General features: G+C 45.0%; 1 protein-coding gene across 2 annotated transcripts in view; it reads right to left on the bottom strand.

Annotated features, from left to right (window-relative positions):
- Positions 1-9470, bottom strand: part of NOD1 (nucleotide binding oligomerization domain containing 1) — a 101797-nt gene extending 92327 nt beyond the window's left edge. The window contains exon 1 of one of the 2 annotated variants that reach the window (XM_040353053.1): positions 9246-9470. The gene's annotated coding sequence lies outside the window, so the exon portion shown is untranslated. The remainder of the gene's footprint in view (positions 1-9245) is intronic. The other variant, XM_040353052.1, reaches the window with a different exon arrangement.
- Positions 9471-15735: the final 6265 nt, after the last annotated feature.

Raw genomic sequence — 15735 nt, 5'->3', positions numbered from 1 at the left:
TATGCACTCATACAACGCTGAGAGTCGTATACACAAATGCTAGGAGCCTACCTAACAAAATAGAGGAACTGGAGCTGCTATTACACAAGTTAGACTTTGTGGTAATAACCAAAACTTGCATAAAATGGCAGCAAGACAGGGAAATATCATCATAACGGGGGACTTCAATTATCCTGATATTGACTGGGCAGAGAGGACAGCTCACGCTTTAAAGGCCCGTAATTTCATGAATGTCTTGCAGGACAACGTCATGTCCCAATTGGTGGAACTAGAAATAATGCACTACTAGATCTATTAATCACAAACGATCCAAGTTTGATCTCAGGTGTGGCAATATGGGACAACTTGGGATCTAGCGATTATAGGATGATCGCATTTAGCGTAACTCATAGAAAAACGAGGCACGAGGGTAGAACACTAAATTTCAAAACGAGCCAATTTTTCTGAACTGCGGTCATCTCTACATGACATCAATTGGTACCAAAACCTAGAAACACTGAACACGGAAGAAAAATGGGAATGCTTTAGGACAGGGGTTGACAAATTTGCTTGGAATCTAGGAGCCAGCTAAAAAACTTAGGAGCCAGAAAACGCGCCCCGTCCCGACGAGCTTGCGCGCAGAAGCGAACACATACATGAGCAGCGACCGCATATGTAAACGGTGTTCAAACCACACATGTAAGGTATCGCCGCGATTGGTAGAGTGAGAGCAATAATTCTAGCCCTAGACCTCCTCTGTAACTCAAAACATGCAACCTGTAGAGTTTTTTTTAAATCTCCATAGGCGACGTTTAAAGGGTAAAAGTTTGACGCCATTCCACGAGCGGACGTAATTTTGAAGCGTGACATGTTGGGTATCAATTTACTCGGCGTAACATTATCTTTCATGATATTAAAAAAAATGGGGATAACTTAACTGTTGTCTTACTTTTTAATTAAAAAAAGTGTAATTTTGTCCCCAAAAAAGTGCGCTTGCAAGACCGCTGCGCAAATACGGCGTGACAGAAAGTATTGCAACGATCGTCATTTTATTCTCTAGGGTGTTAGGATAAAAAATATATATAATGTTTGGGGGTTCTAATTAGAGGGAAGAAGATGGCAGTGAAAATAGTGAAAAATTACATTAGAATTGCTGTTTAACTTGTAATACTTAACTTGTAATACCAACGGCCACCACCAGATGGCGCCAGCTTACACATCTGGTGGTAATAACTTGTAATACCAATGGCTCACCACCAGATTGCCCCCCTTCCAAGCCAAGTCGCCAGGACCCTATTTCTAGTCGCCATGGCGACCTGGCGCCCGGGATTTGTCGACCCCTGCTTTAGGAGCATATTAAACAAAGGTTCTCAAATTTTCCAACGGCAAAAATTCCTATAAGAAAATCCGATCGTCTGTCGCAATTCTGACACATGCTCAGAAGCATTGAACTTTATTTTCTCGGCTCGTTGTAGTGTTGTACTTCACCGCGTTCTTGACGGTCGAAAAGTTCAGAGAACTTTTGTATGAGCGTGTGTATTCAAACCAAGCTTGAGCGGATTTACAGGGCATTTACAGGTGTACAGGGCATTAGTCAAAACTTACACCAGATTTTCTGGCAGCAATAAGGGCAGCAGGAGAGTCAGGAAAGTCCAATATTCAATACCAACACTGTCTGCTAAATCTGTTACTATGCAGGTTCTCTTTAACCTTAAATTAAAGGATCACTAAAGAAAAAAAAATGATTTGCTAAAATGCCCTGCGGTAGCCTAGAAAGACATAATAGTTTAGTGATTTAAAAAAAAAAAAAGTGAAAAGCAATTAAATTCCATGGTATCTCTTACCTGCATCTATCTGGTTTTGTTTCTGCCTTGCACTTCCTGACTTTTGCCACTCGTTCGTGAGAGCGGCGTCGCCGTCATGCTGGGAACTACATTTCCCAGTATGCTTTGCGCATTTAAAAAAAACGGGACGCGCGCTCTGTGCACTGATTTGAATAGCCCGCCTACTATACCTCCCACTATACCGCCCAACGATATTAAAGTTATTCAACCCACCGAATCACACAGCCAGCAAAACAGCGATAACCTGCAGACAGAAAGAGACAGACTGAGTATGTTCTTATGGGCGATGTACAGAAAGAAAAGGGGCGGGGTCCAGGCGGGGCAGTGCTGGGGAGTTAATCAAAGGAAGGAGGTACTATGGTCTTAGCCACACAATGCTCACACCCCCTTCAACTCTCTGCTGCACGTTCACACGCAGTGCTGTAGATCAGAGAACGGGGACGAGCACGGCTTGGACCACAGTGAAGAAGCTACCATGAGATTTTTACTATGGAGCCAGACAACCAGGAAGTGAGGAGTTCAGCAAAGGGTTGCAGCTACTTCAAAGCAAAAACGGACAATGAGGACATGAAATCAAGACTGCTATAAGGTAAAGCAAGCTATTTAGCCCCAAAAAAGTTTGCCTTTACTGTTCCTTTAAGCTTTAACACAAAATGTAAATCAGTTAAGCTCTAATCTAACATGCTGAGTGCCTATATCTGAACAGCAACTGATGCCAAATCTAAATCCACCAGATCCGGTTACATCAGCTAGTGACATTCTCCCTACAAAGGCCATGCATGCCAGTCACATCACACTACTTCCTCACCCTGTGGAAGTGAAATTCATGATGTGATCATCTGACGAGTTCAGAGAACTTATGTCTGGTCAGATACAATATTACATGCTTACACTTTCTGCCTCTATGAACTGAAAGAAAAACAAAAGTAAAAAATTACAAAATAAATGCTCCCTAGTATAAAAATACTTTTAATACAGTTCAGACATTTTGAATTTTTTGCATGTACAACTGTCAAAACAAATACAGACACCAAACATCAATAAACCAAGATGAAAGACCTGGACCATGTCCTGCAAATTGATTTTTTGATCAATTTTTTTTTTTCTGGCTGGAGGCAGACTGTAAATTCTCAGCACTATAACTATGCTATACAAAATTCCATACAAACAAAAGGCAAACCTCTAGTGAAATCCATGCATAAATGTTTGAATTTGTTAGTGTCCTGTACACAACCTGGAATTCATAAAATGCGATCTTTACAAAAGTTTCTGCACTGGCACTGCCATATGACAAATTCATGTACATGTCAGAAAATGTACATGAATTTATCACAAAGCCTGCCTTACATGTCAAGGATGTTGTGTGGCCATACTTCACTATTTGCTGGTGACCTTGGGGGATGCCAGCATCTTAGGCCCCATGCACACGAGAAGCAAATGCAAACTCATCTAAACACAAGTTTTCAAACGCAAAAACCGGCGTTTAAAACGCCCGTTTTTGCCGCGAATTTCGCGGCGTTTTACCGCGATTTACCACGTTTTACCGCGTTTGCGTTTATAAGCATTTGGTTAAGAAACATCATAAGACCCTCCCTAAGCTCAAAAAACAATATTATTTAACCATTTCAGCTATTTTGTGAGACCAGAGCAGCTGAGAGAGCAGCAGTGTACGTGTATTTAGCGTGTCACTTGCCACGTCACCTGGCCACATCACCTGCCACAAGTTGTGGATTGTCCACTGGCCACGTCACCTGCCACATCAACTGGCCACGTCACCTGCCAAGTTGTGAATTGTCCACTTGCCACATCACCTGGCCACGCCACCTGCCACAAGTTGTGGATTGTCCACTGGCCACGTCACCTGGCCACGTCACCTGGCCACGTCACCTGGCCACGTCACCTGCCACAAGTTGTGGATTGTCCACTTGCCATGTCACCTGGCCACATCACCTGGCCACGTCACCTGGCCACGTCAGCTGCCACAAGTTGTGGATTGTCCACTGGCCACGTCACCTGCCACATCAACTGGCCACGTCACCTGCCAAGTTGTGAATTGTCCACTTGCCACGTCACCTGGCCACGCCACCTGCCACAAGCTGTGGATTGTCCACTGGCCATGTCACCTGGCTATGTCACCTGCCACGTCACCTGGCCACGTTACCTGGCCACGTCACCTGCCACAAGTTGTGGATTGTCCACTGGCCACGCCACCTGCCACGTCAACTGGCCACGTCACCTGCCACAAGTTGTGGATTGTCCACTGGCCACGTCACCTGCCACGTCAACTGGCCACGTCACCTGCCACAAGTTGTGGATTGTCCACTGGCCACGTCACCTGGCCACGTCACCTGCCACATCACCTGGCCACGTCACCTGCCTCAAGTTGTGTATTGTCCACTTGCCATGTCACCTGGCCACATCACCTGCCACGTCACCTGGCCACGTCACCTGCCACAAATTGTGGATTGTCCACTGGCCACGCCACCTGCCACGTCAACTGGCCACGTCACCTGCCACAAGTTGTGGATTGTCCACTGGCCACGTCACCTGCCACATCAACTGGCCACGTCACCTGCCAAGTTGTGAATTGTCCACTTGCCACAAGTTGTGGATTGTCCACTGGCCACGCCACCTGCCACGTCACCTGCCATGTCACCTGGCAACGTCACCTGCCACAAGTTGTGGATTGTCCACTGGCCACATCACCTGCCACGTCAACTGGCCACGTCACCTGCCACAAGTTGTGGATTGTCCACTGGCCACGTCACCTGGCCACGTCACCTGGCACGTCACCTGGCCACGTCACCTGGCCACGTCACCTGGCCACGTCACCTGCCACGTCACCTGGCCACGTCACCTGCCTCAAGTTGTGTATTGTCCACTTGCCACGTCATCTGCCATGTCACCTGGCCACCCCACCTGCCACAAGTTGTGGATTGTCCACTGGCCACGTCACCTGGCCACGTCACCTGCCACAAGTTGTGGATTGTCCACTTGCCATGTCACCTGGCCACATCACCTGCCACGTCACCTGGCCACATCACCTGCCACGTCACCTGGCCACGTCACCTGCCACAAGTTGTGGATTGTCCACTGGCCACGTCACCTGCCACATCAACTGGCCATGTCACTTGCCAAGTTGTGAATTGTCCACTTGCCACGTCACCTGGCCACGCCACCTGCCACATCACCTGGCCACGTCACCTACAACAAGTTGTGGATTGTCCACTTGCCACATCATCTGCCATGTCACCTGGCCACCCCACCTGCCACAAGTTGTGGATTGTCCACTGGCCACGTCACCTGGCCACGTCACCTGCCGCAAGTTGTGGATTGTCCACTTGCCATGTCACCTGGCCACGTCACCTGCCACATCACCTGGCCACGTCACCCGCCACAAGTTATGGATTGTCCACTGGCCACGTCACCTGCCACAAGTTGTGGATTGTCCACTGGCCACGTCACCAAGCCACGTCACCTGGCCACGTTACCTGCCACAAGTTGTGGATTGTCCACTTGCCATGTCACCTGGCTACGTCACCTGCCACGTCACCTGGCCACATCACCTGCCACGTCACCTGGCCACGTCACCTACAACAAGTTGTGGGTTGTCCACTTGCCACGTCACCTGGCCATGTCACCTGCCACAAGTTGTGGATTGTCCACTGGCCACGTCACCTGCCACAAGTTGTGGATTGTCCGCAATGCAAGCAATTACATTTTTTATGGTTTTTTTATGGTTTTTCATCATTTGCCATCATTTTTGAGATTTCTAATGTAAAAAAATAGGTCACCTTTAAAAACGCCTATAAACGAAATCGCGGCAAAACGCCGGTACCGCGATTAGCCGCGATTTGCGTCTAAAACGCAAAAGCTGAAAGCTTCTGAACCCAAAATTTTGGGTTTGGAAAAACGGCCCTAAACCCAACTGCTTTGAAACGCCAAAAAACGTGATTGTGTGCATGGACACATAGGATAACATTAAATGTGTTCAGGGGCAGTTGAAAAAAACGCCCAAATGCCTCTGAACTCGAGTTTAGCAGCGTCTAGTGTGCATGGGGCCTTAGAAACCCAATTAGTTTCTGCTGCAAAGCCTGATAGGTTGTTAAGATGCCTGCAGCCTCAGATTTGCCCACCTCCTAGCAACCAATGATGTGCTGCCAAACCTGATTGGTTGCTAGGACGTGATCAGCCTCAGGGTCCTACCAACCGATGATGTTGTGTTGCCATGTGCCATTGGTTGCAGCCAACACGTTGGGGGTGTGAGGACAAATTCCTCACTCTGGACACAATTACTACAAAATTACATTTACTTCCAGTCTCCTAATAAATTTTATTTTTATTTGCAGTTGTTGCAGCCATTGAGACATAATGTAAAAATGTAATTGTTAAAATGATTCAAAAAGGTTTTCATTTTTTTTATTTAAATAACAATCGTGTCATACTTGCCTGCTCTGTGTAATTGATCCTCTTCTTTTTGGGCCCCCATCGTGCCCAGTGCCCCAAATAGAAAGCCTTTTGTTATGGGGCACTTGAGCTCAGCTCCGCCTCCCTCCCCGCTCTCTCTTCATTGGCTCACTGGCTGTGATTGACAGCAGTGGGAGCCAATGGCTCCTGCTGCTATGTGACCCGGGAAAGCTGCTGCCCTCATGCACATCACTGGATTGAGATAGGGCTCAGGTAAGTATAAGGGGGGGGGAGCTCCAACCCCTGTGATGTAGCGAGTCACATGGGGTTAGGATCAGCTTCTCAGCGAGGGAGTATCGCGGGATCTCGGGGCTGACGTCAGCCAAAGGAAATGACGCAGCCCTGGCATGTACACAGTTTTCCGGCAAGAAGAAGAGCCAGCCGGAAAAACAGGACTAACTGCGCATGTGCCGATTACGTCATTTATTAGAAAAGGACAGATTACACAGAAAGGGATAAGGAAGGAAGCGTTTTACACAGAGCAACTCGTTCATAAGGTAGGAAAGCTTGATATGGTGGAAAAAGCACAGGATGGGTTTACTACCACTTTAATACATAGAATGAACCACTTTTAAGTGGAGTTTTACCCAAAAGTGGAACTTTCGCTTATCTGCTTCCTCCCCCCTGAAAGATGGCAAATGTGGCACCAGGGGGGGGGGGGGGGAGCAGATACGGGTACCCGTTTTTGACTGATACTCTTCCCCACTTCCAGTAGACTGCGCCGCGGTGCTGTCCCTTGGAAGTTCGGCCCTCCTTCCTCCGCTGCCGGGCCAGTTAGAAAGCACAGCGTGCTTCACACATGTGCAGTAGGGAACCAGCAGTGAAGCTAAAAGGCTTCACTGCCGCTGTCCCTGGCGAAGAATGGCTGCGGCAGCACCCAACAGTTGATCCACAAATTGGCTGGGATGCCGAAATCGCAGGCTCCCTGGACAGGTAAGTGTCCATATATTAAAAGTCAGAAGAAGTGGCCCATCAGCGGCGCACGCATGCCCCCTACAGGAAAAACTTTTATAGGGTGGTCAGCAAGTGAATAATAACAACATACTAGTGCCGGTATCCAAGGCACTCTCAAATGTGAGTAGTGGCTGTTTTCATTGTATGATGGACCCTAAGCTGCTAAAAAAAAAAATTACTACACTATATACCGTATATACTCGAGTATAAGCCAAGGCACCTAATTTTGCCACAAAAAAAATGGGAAAACTTATTGACTTGAGTATAAGCCTAGGGTGTCCATCTGCATGCCTCCCTGTGCCCATGCCTCACTGTGCCCATGACTAGACTGACATTTAACATGGGAGTCTATGGAAGGGTTGGCCAGGTTTGAAAAATCGGTGCACCCTAGCCGTAGGTCCCCCAGACAACAAAACTTATGTAAACTTGTATATGAGAAATGGGTCTACATGTGTGCCAAGTTCAGGGGACCTACGACCGGCCCGTATCGGGACCCCAAATTCACTGGTGAAATTAACGTTTAACATTGGAGTCTATGGAAGGGGTGCCCGGCTTTGAAAAATTGTTGCTCCCTAGGACAACAAATTTTGCACACTTGTAGAGGAGGAGTGGGGCTACATGTGTGCCAAGTTCAGCCGCTACCGGGTCCCCAAAGTCCAGGGGATCAGGTGCCAAATCTTGACTTGAGTATAAGCCAAGGGGGGCATTTTCAGCACAAAAAAAGTGCGGAAAAACTTGGCTTAGTATTATACGGTATATGTTTTTACCCTTTGGCATTTCTTTGTGGTTACCTATGGAAGTACCTATTCTATGTGTGAAAGACCTGTACTGGGTTACCAGAGTAAGCGTCTTCTGACCTCCCTAAAAAGAGGTCATTGGTCTTTGGCGAATGCACATTTTATACATCACATGGTGGGGGATGCATGCTAAGGATAAGAAGATACCCAATTGCCACTTATATTGGACTTTATTCATTAACCACTTGTCGCCTGCCCACCATCAAATGACGGCTGGGCAATGCGGCTCTCGTTCTGGGTTGACGTCATATGACGGCTTCCCAGAACGACCGCTCTCGCGGCAAATTGCAGCAGCACCATGTTGCTAGGACACGGCAAGACCCCGATCTCTGTCTTTTTTTTGTTTGTAGCGCAAAAAATAAAATGGTGATAAAATACCACCAAAATAAAGCTCTATTTGTGGGAAAAAAATGATATACATTTTATTTGGGTGCAGCATTGCTTGACCACGCAATTGTCAGTTAATATTGAAAGGGGGGGGGGGGGGGGAATCTTTCGGAGATCAAGTGATTAATAAACAATAGTATTTTATTAACAATAATGTAAATATTATGAATAAGCTTAATATAATAAATGAAATATTATGAACGCCTTATTTATTCTTAAAATTTATAAATTATTAATAAATAAAAATAGACATTTTGTTATTATTAATAAAATATAAAAATTGTACGAATAAAATATAATATCAATATTAATGAATTATTAATAAACAAGAGTTTATATATAAATAGTAAGAATAATAAAATATAAATATTATGAATACATAAATAATTTTTAAATGGATACATTGTTAATAAATAATAATAGTAAAGGTCCTAATTATTAATACAAAAATAATAATTATAATGTTTTTCAATTATGTATGTTTTAGATGAGAAGAGAAACTTGTTTAAAGTAAAGATGTCTTTCATGGAAAAAAATAATAATAAAGAAATATAAAAAAAAATACAATATTAATGATTAATAATAAACAAGAATAAAAATCTTGTGAATATAAAAAATATAATAATATAAATACATAATGTATTTTTAAAACTGATAAATTATTTATGAGTAAATGCTCCAAATCAATTAGTATTAATAAATAAAATAGAATATTAGAAATATTGATATTGTTGTGATTGGTCACTGTGGACAGCCCCTCCAGCTGTGACTTCTCTCATTGGCTCAGGGTGTTGTGTGAATAAGATACTGTACTTACAGTGTCGGTGCCCCCCTCACACACACCATCCTCCAATCAAATACACGGAAATGGAATTTCCAGAAGCTCTCCCCTCTGTCTGCTCCTCGGTAGCACTCACTCCAGACTGTACTGTACACACCCAGCTCTGCTAGGAAGCGGCCACTCCCCTCACTCCAGAATCCCAGCCACCAAACTTGTCCGACGACCCTCATCCGTCATCACCCCAAACTTTCTGTCCCCGCCCACTCCCTGCACTGTGACCACGTGAGGAGCGGCCTCTCGCGCTTGCGCAGAGAAGTCTATGTGCTGCGTCCTGAGATTGGAATTCTCCGTTTACCCCATAAGTGAAACACAGAGATTGTGAACGTTTGCAGTTTGTGTGGTTATAGGTGTATGTTATGAGCAGCTGGTTTATTACGCAGTTATACTGCAACGTGTTTGCTCAGAGCGCAAAAAAAAAAAGGTAGAATTGACGTGTGTTATATTATTTTTGGCCACTAGATGGCAATAATCTAGCTTTATTTATATCACTATAATGGTGTCATTTTTTTTGTGACAACTCTGATTTAAAAATAAAATGTTATACTAAGTAACATTCTTAAAGTGGTTGTTAAGGATTTTATTTTTATTTTTTTTAACAACTTGCCTACTGGACACTTTTACCCCCTTCCTGCCCAGGCCAATTTTCAGCTTTCAGCGCTGTCACACTTTGAATGACTATTGCACAGTCTTGCAACACTGTAACCATGTGACATTTGTATTATTTTCTTCACACAAATTGAGCTTTCTTTTGATGATTTTTAATAACCACAGTTTTTTTTTTTTTTGTAGCTAAAAGAGAAAAATAACTTTTTCATAGCTTGTTATAACATTTTGCAAGCAGGCAATTTTTATCCTTCACTGATGGGCACCGATAGGCTGCACTGATGAGGAGGCACTGATGAGGCTGTACTGATGAGGAGGCACTGATGAGGCTGCACTGATAGGTGGCACTGATAAGCGGCATAGATAGTCACTTATAGGTGTCACTGATGGGTACTGGTAGGTGGCACTGATAGGTAAAACTGATGAGGAGGCACTGGTGGGCACATATTGGCAGGCCTGGAGGGCATTTTTGGGACTGCACTGATAATCAGGACACTGATAATCAGTGCCCTGATTTTCAGTGCACATGTCCCTTTTACAGAAGCTGATTATCGGCCCTCTTCTCCCTTCCTCATGCTGTCAGCGTGAGCAAAGGAGGGCCAATAACCGGCCTCTGTTTACATTGTGATCAGCTGTGATTGAACACAGCTGATCACGTGGTAAAGAGCCACTGATTGGCTCTCTACCTCCATCTGCAATCAGCAGTGTCCGGAGGCCACTGCAATCACAGAACGCGCCATTGTGGGCACGGTCACAGGAGGCCGTCATATGACAGCCTTCCAGAACTGTCCGGCAGCACTGTAGCGTGGTCGGCAAGTGGTTAAATACCAAACATGTTATACTTACCTGCTCTTTTTAATGATTTTCCACAGAGCAGCTCCTCCCCCCTCTGAGTTCCCTCAAAGCAGCCAATTTCTATGAGGGCACTTGTGCGGGCTCGATCCAGAGGTGAGCTCTGTGTGTCCATTGATGCACAGAGAGCGGTTTGGTCAGCCCCCGCTTCTTTTTTGCTGCTGTGAAGTGACCTTCTATTAGAGGGTGGCTACATTCACTGCATACAGGAATGTAGCCACACTCTTTTGCTTGCTACTGAGATGGGACTATACATTTTGGGACTTGTAGTGTACATAGAGCAATTCACATGACTGCAACTAGCATGCATTGCTTGTTCCAGACAAGCAGAAATTATAGGGAAAAGGAGAGGATCAGGAGCTCACATTACAAGGAGGCAGATAAACACAGTAGGAAATAATTTCATGAAAAATAGTTTGCAAGGCCATTAAGTAGTGGATGTGTATGAATTATTTTTGAAGAATAAGGATATCATGTGTACTTGGATACTGTATACACACCTATGCATACACACACACATATACATATACACACACCAGGACACATATACTGTTTATACAGTGCCTTGAAAAAGTATTCATACCCCTTGACACATTTTCCACATTTTGTCATGATAGAACGAAAAGACGTAAATGTATTTTATTGGGATTTTATGTAATAGACCAACACATGGCACATAATTGTGAAGTGGAAGGAAAAATAAATGTTTTTAATTTTTATTTTTTAAATATGTGAAAAGTGTGGCGTGCATTTGTATTCAGCCCCCCTTAATCAATACTTGTAGAATCACCTTTTGCTGCGATTACAGCTGCAAGACTTTTTGGGGATGTCTCTACTAGTTTTGTACATCTAGAGAGTGAAATTGTTGCCCATTCTTCTTTGCAAAATAGCTCAAGCTCTGTCAGATTGGATGGAGAGCGTCTGTGAACAGCAATTTTCAAGTCTTGCAACAGATTCTCAATTGAGAGAGAAGATCACCGCTCAAGGTAGGTCTATTGTAGGGTCGTTTCACAAATATAGGACTCCAAGGGTGCAGGCAATGCACTAAGGCAAATATTGGTATAAAGATGAGGGATGGACAGCCGCACTCCAAACCAAACGGGTTGTCTTTATTAAAATCAACAGCAAGAACACAGCAGATCACAGCAATAGGAACAGGAGAATACCGACGTTTCGCACTGGCTTCAGTGCTTATTCATGGCTCGAACACATGAATATGCTTTGATCTAAACCATTCCATTGTATCTCTAGCTTTATGTGTAGGGCCGTTGTCCTGCTAGAAGGTAAACCTCCACCCAAGTCTCAGGTCTGTTACAGACTCTAATGTCTAGTAAACACGATTGGTTTTCCCACTGGGAAAACCAAGGGGAAAATGAGAACCTGCTCAGTAACTTTTTTCCCCCACACACGACCGGGTTTCCCGACAGGAAAACTGCCATGAGAGCTTTGGTTGGGAAACCTGGCCGTGTGTATGCTCCACCGCAGTCTTTTCCCATAGGAAAACTGCCAGCTTAAAAAACGCCGGAAATCCCGGTGGGAAAAAAGAGAGCTGGTTTCTCTTTTTTGTTCCTGCCTGGAAAACTGCGAGCATACACATGGCCGGGATTCCCGTGCAAAAGCTCACATGGCATTTTTCCCGACGGGAAACCCGTACAAGGCTTAACAGTTTTTCTTTTAAGGTTAACCTGTATTTGGCTCCATCTATTTTTCCATCAACTCTGACCAGCTTCCCTCTCCCTGATGAAAAAAAAATCCCCACAACATGATGCTACCACCACCATGTTTCACATGTGTTCAGGGTGATGTGAAGTGTTAGTTTTCTGCCACACATAGGGCCAGATTCACGTAGATCAGCGGATCTATAGATCCGCTCGATCTACGTGATTTAAGATCCGCTCCCGCAAGTTTGAGAGGCAAGTGGCTAATTCACAAACCACTTACCTCCAAACTTGCGGCGGCGGATCCTAAATCCCCCGGCGGAATTTAAATTCCGCGGCTAGGGGGAGTGTACTATTTAAATCAGGCGCGTTCCCGCGCCGATTTAAATGCGCATGCGCCGTCCGGGGAATTTCCCGGCGTGCATTGCTCCCACTGACGTCACTAGGACGTCAGTGGTTTCGGCATGAGCGTGACTTGCGACGCGCGTGTTTGTGAATCGGCGTACGCAAATCTGTAGATACACCGTCGTATCTCTTTGTGAATCTGGCCCAAAGTGTCTTACTTTTAGGCCCCGTACACACGACCGGATCTATCCGCTGGGATTTATCCGCAGATCAGTTCCAGCGGATAGATCCGGTGGTGTGTACGTCCGAGCGGACATTTATCGGCGGAAAAAATTCCAGCCGACGGATTTCCAGCGGATAAAAATTTCTTAGCATGCTAAGAAATCTATTCGCTGGAATCCTGTCCAGCGGATTGATCCGGTGGTTTGTACAGACTCACCGGATCAATCCGTCCGCTCCTCTCCCTCGCATGCGTCGTAATGATTCGACGCATGCGTGGAAGTCTTTATCTTCCAGCGTCGCGCACGTCGCCGCGTCATCATCGCGGCGCGACACGTCACCGCGGATGGATTCCGCGCGGATTTCGATCTGATGGTTAGTTCAACCTCAGATCTAAATCCGCCAGAGGATTTATCCGCTGGAACGGTCCGGAGGACCGTTTCCAGCGGATAATCCTCTCGTGTGTACGGGGCCTTAGGCAAAAAAGTTCCGTTTTGGTTTCATCTGACCAGAGCACCGTCTTTCACATGTTTGCTGTGTCCCCCACATGGCATCTCACAAACTGCAAACCGGACTTCTTATGGCTTTCTTTCAACAATAGCTTTGTTCTTGCCACCCTTCCACAAAGGCCAGTTTTTTGGAGTGCACGACTAATAGTTGTCCTGTGGACAGATTCTTCCACCTGAGCTGTGGATCTCTGCAGCTCATCCAGAGTTACCATGGGCCGTTTGGCTGCTTCTTTGACTAATGCTCTTCTTGCCCAGCCTGTCAGTTTAGGTGGACGGCCATGTCTTGATAGGTTTGCAGTTTTGCCATACTCTTTCCATTTTCAGATGATGGACTCAACAGTGCTTTGTATGATGCTCAAAGCTTGGGATATTTTTTATAACCTAACCCTACATTAAACGTCTCCACAACTTTATCTCTGACCTGTCTGGTGTGTCCCTTGGCCTACGTGATGCTGTTTGTTCACTAAGGTTCTCTAACAAACCTCTGAGGGCTTCACAGAACAGCTGTATTTATACTGAGATTAAATTACACACAGGTGGACTCTATTTACTTATTAAGGGACTTTTGAAGGCAATTGGTTCCACTAATTTTGGTAAAGGATATCACAGTAAAGAGGGCTGAATACAAATGATTGCAACATTTTTCAGATATTTATTTGTAAACATTTTTGAAAAACATTTATCATTTTCCTTCCACTTCCAAAATATGTGACACTTTGGGGCAGATCCACAAAGCGAGTACGCCGGCGTATCTACTGATACGCCGGCATACTTTCAAATTTCCCGCGTCGTATCTTTGTTTTGAATCCTCAAAACAAGATACAACGGCATCTGGGTTAGATCCGACAGGCGTACGTCTTCGGATCTAAGATGCAATTCTTCGGCGTCCGCTGGGTGGCGTTCCCGTCGTAATCCGCGTCGAGTATGCAAATTAGCTATTTCCGACGATCCACGAACATACGAGCGGCCGTCGCATTCTTTTACGTCGTCTCTAGTCGGCTTTTTCCGGCGTATAGTTAAAGCTGCTGTTTGCTGCTATGTTAAGTATGGCCGTCGTTCCCGCGTTTAATTTTAATTAAGTCGTCCGTGAATCGGGATGGACGTAATTTACGTCCACGTCAAAACAATGACGTCCTTGCGATGTCATTTAGCGCAATGCACGGCGGGAAATTTAGGGACGGCGCATGCGCAGTTCGTTCGGCGCGGGGACGCGCTTCATTTAAATGAAACACGCCCCCCTACCGATTTTAATTAGGCGGCCGTTACGCCGCGAGAGATACACTACGCCGCCGTAACTTACGGCGCAAATTCTTTCAGGATTCAAACCAAAAAAAAGTAAGTTACGGCGGCGTAGCGTATCTCAGATACGCTGCGCCGGGGCAGATCTTTGTGGATCTGCCCCTTTGTGTTGGTCTATCACATAAAATCCCCCAAAAATACATTTATGTTTTTGGTTGTAATATGACAAAAATTTGGACAATTTCAAGGGGTGTGAATACTTTTTCAAGGCACTGTATACGGTATATGACATACCATCATATCATTTTTATTTTTATAGAATTTTCTATATTTTGCACATGAACACAGTGGCTTGTTTTTTTTGTAAATTCAAGCATTGTAAAAAAAATGTTTGAAGCATAAATGGGTTTTCTGCATTAGGGAATAATAAAGGACTGACAATTCACTGAATATATTCAGCTTCAAATCCCAAACCTCTAATTTCCTGACAGCACTATATATATTATCGTAAAAAGAAAATACCCATTAATTATGTAAAAAGTAGCATGAAAGGAATGCATTTTCACAAATAAACATTGGGTTTATATAACTGTGAGATGCTCTAGAGGCATTGCTTATGATGAATGTAATGAAGCTGAAGAAATGTTAGGAGCTCAATCAATGTATTTCAGTTGTTTTGTGCAGTAGTTCATAGCCCTGTGATGTGCTTAAGTATTAGAATGATTTAAATGTAAATCATTGTAAGATGAAATTCAGAGGCATTAGAACCCATCTATTGCCATCAGGGTGGTAGATTCAGGTAGGGCTGCGCACTGTTACGGAGGCGCAGCTTACCGTTTTAACGCTACGCCTTCGTAAATTACTTGCGCTACGCTTCATTCACGAAGCAGTAGCTCCGTAATTTGCGCGGGCGCTCCGTAAAACTGGCCGGCGTAAGCGCGCGTAATTTAAATGATCCCGTAGGGGGCGTGGATCATTTAAATTAGGCACGTTCCCGCGCCGAACGTAGTGCGCATGCTCCGTCGGGAAACTTTCCCGACG

This window comes from Rana temporaria, chromosome 5 (assembly GCF_905171775.1).
Source record: "Rana temporaria chromosome 5, aRanTem1.1, whole genome shotgun sequence".
Classification (NCBI taxonomy): domain Eukaryota; kingdom Metazoa; phylum Chordata; class Amphibia; order Anura; family Ranidae; genus Rana; species Rana temporaria.
Note: the sequence above shows the minus strand (reverse complement) of the source record. Positions and strands in the feature narration are given on the sequence as shown.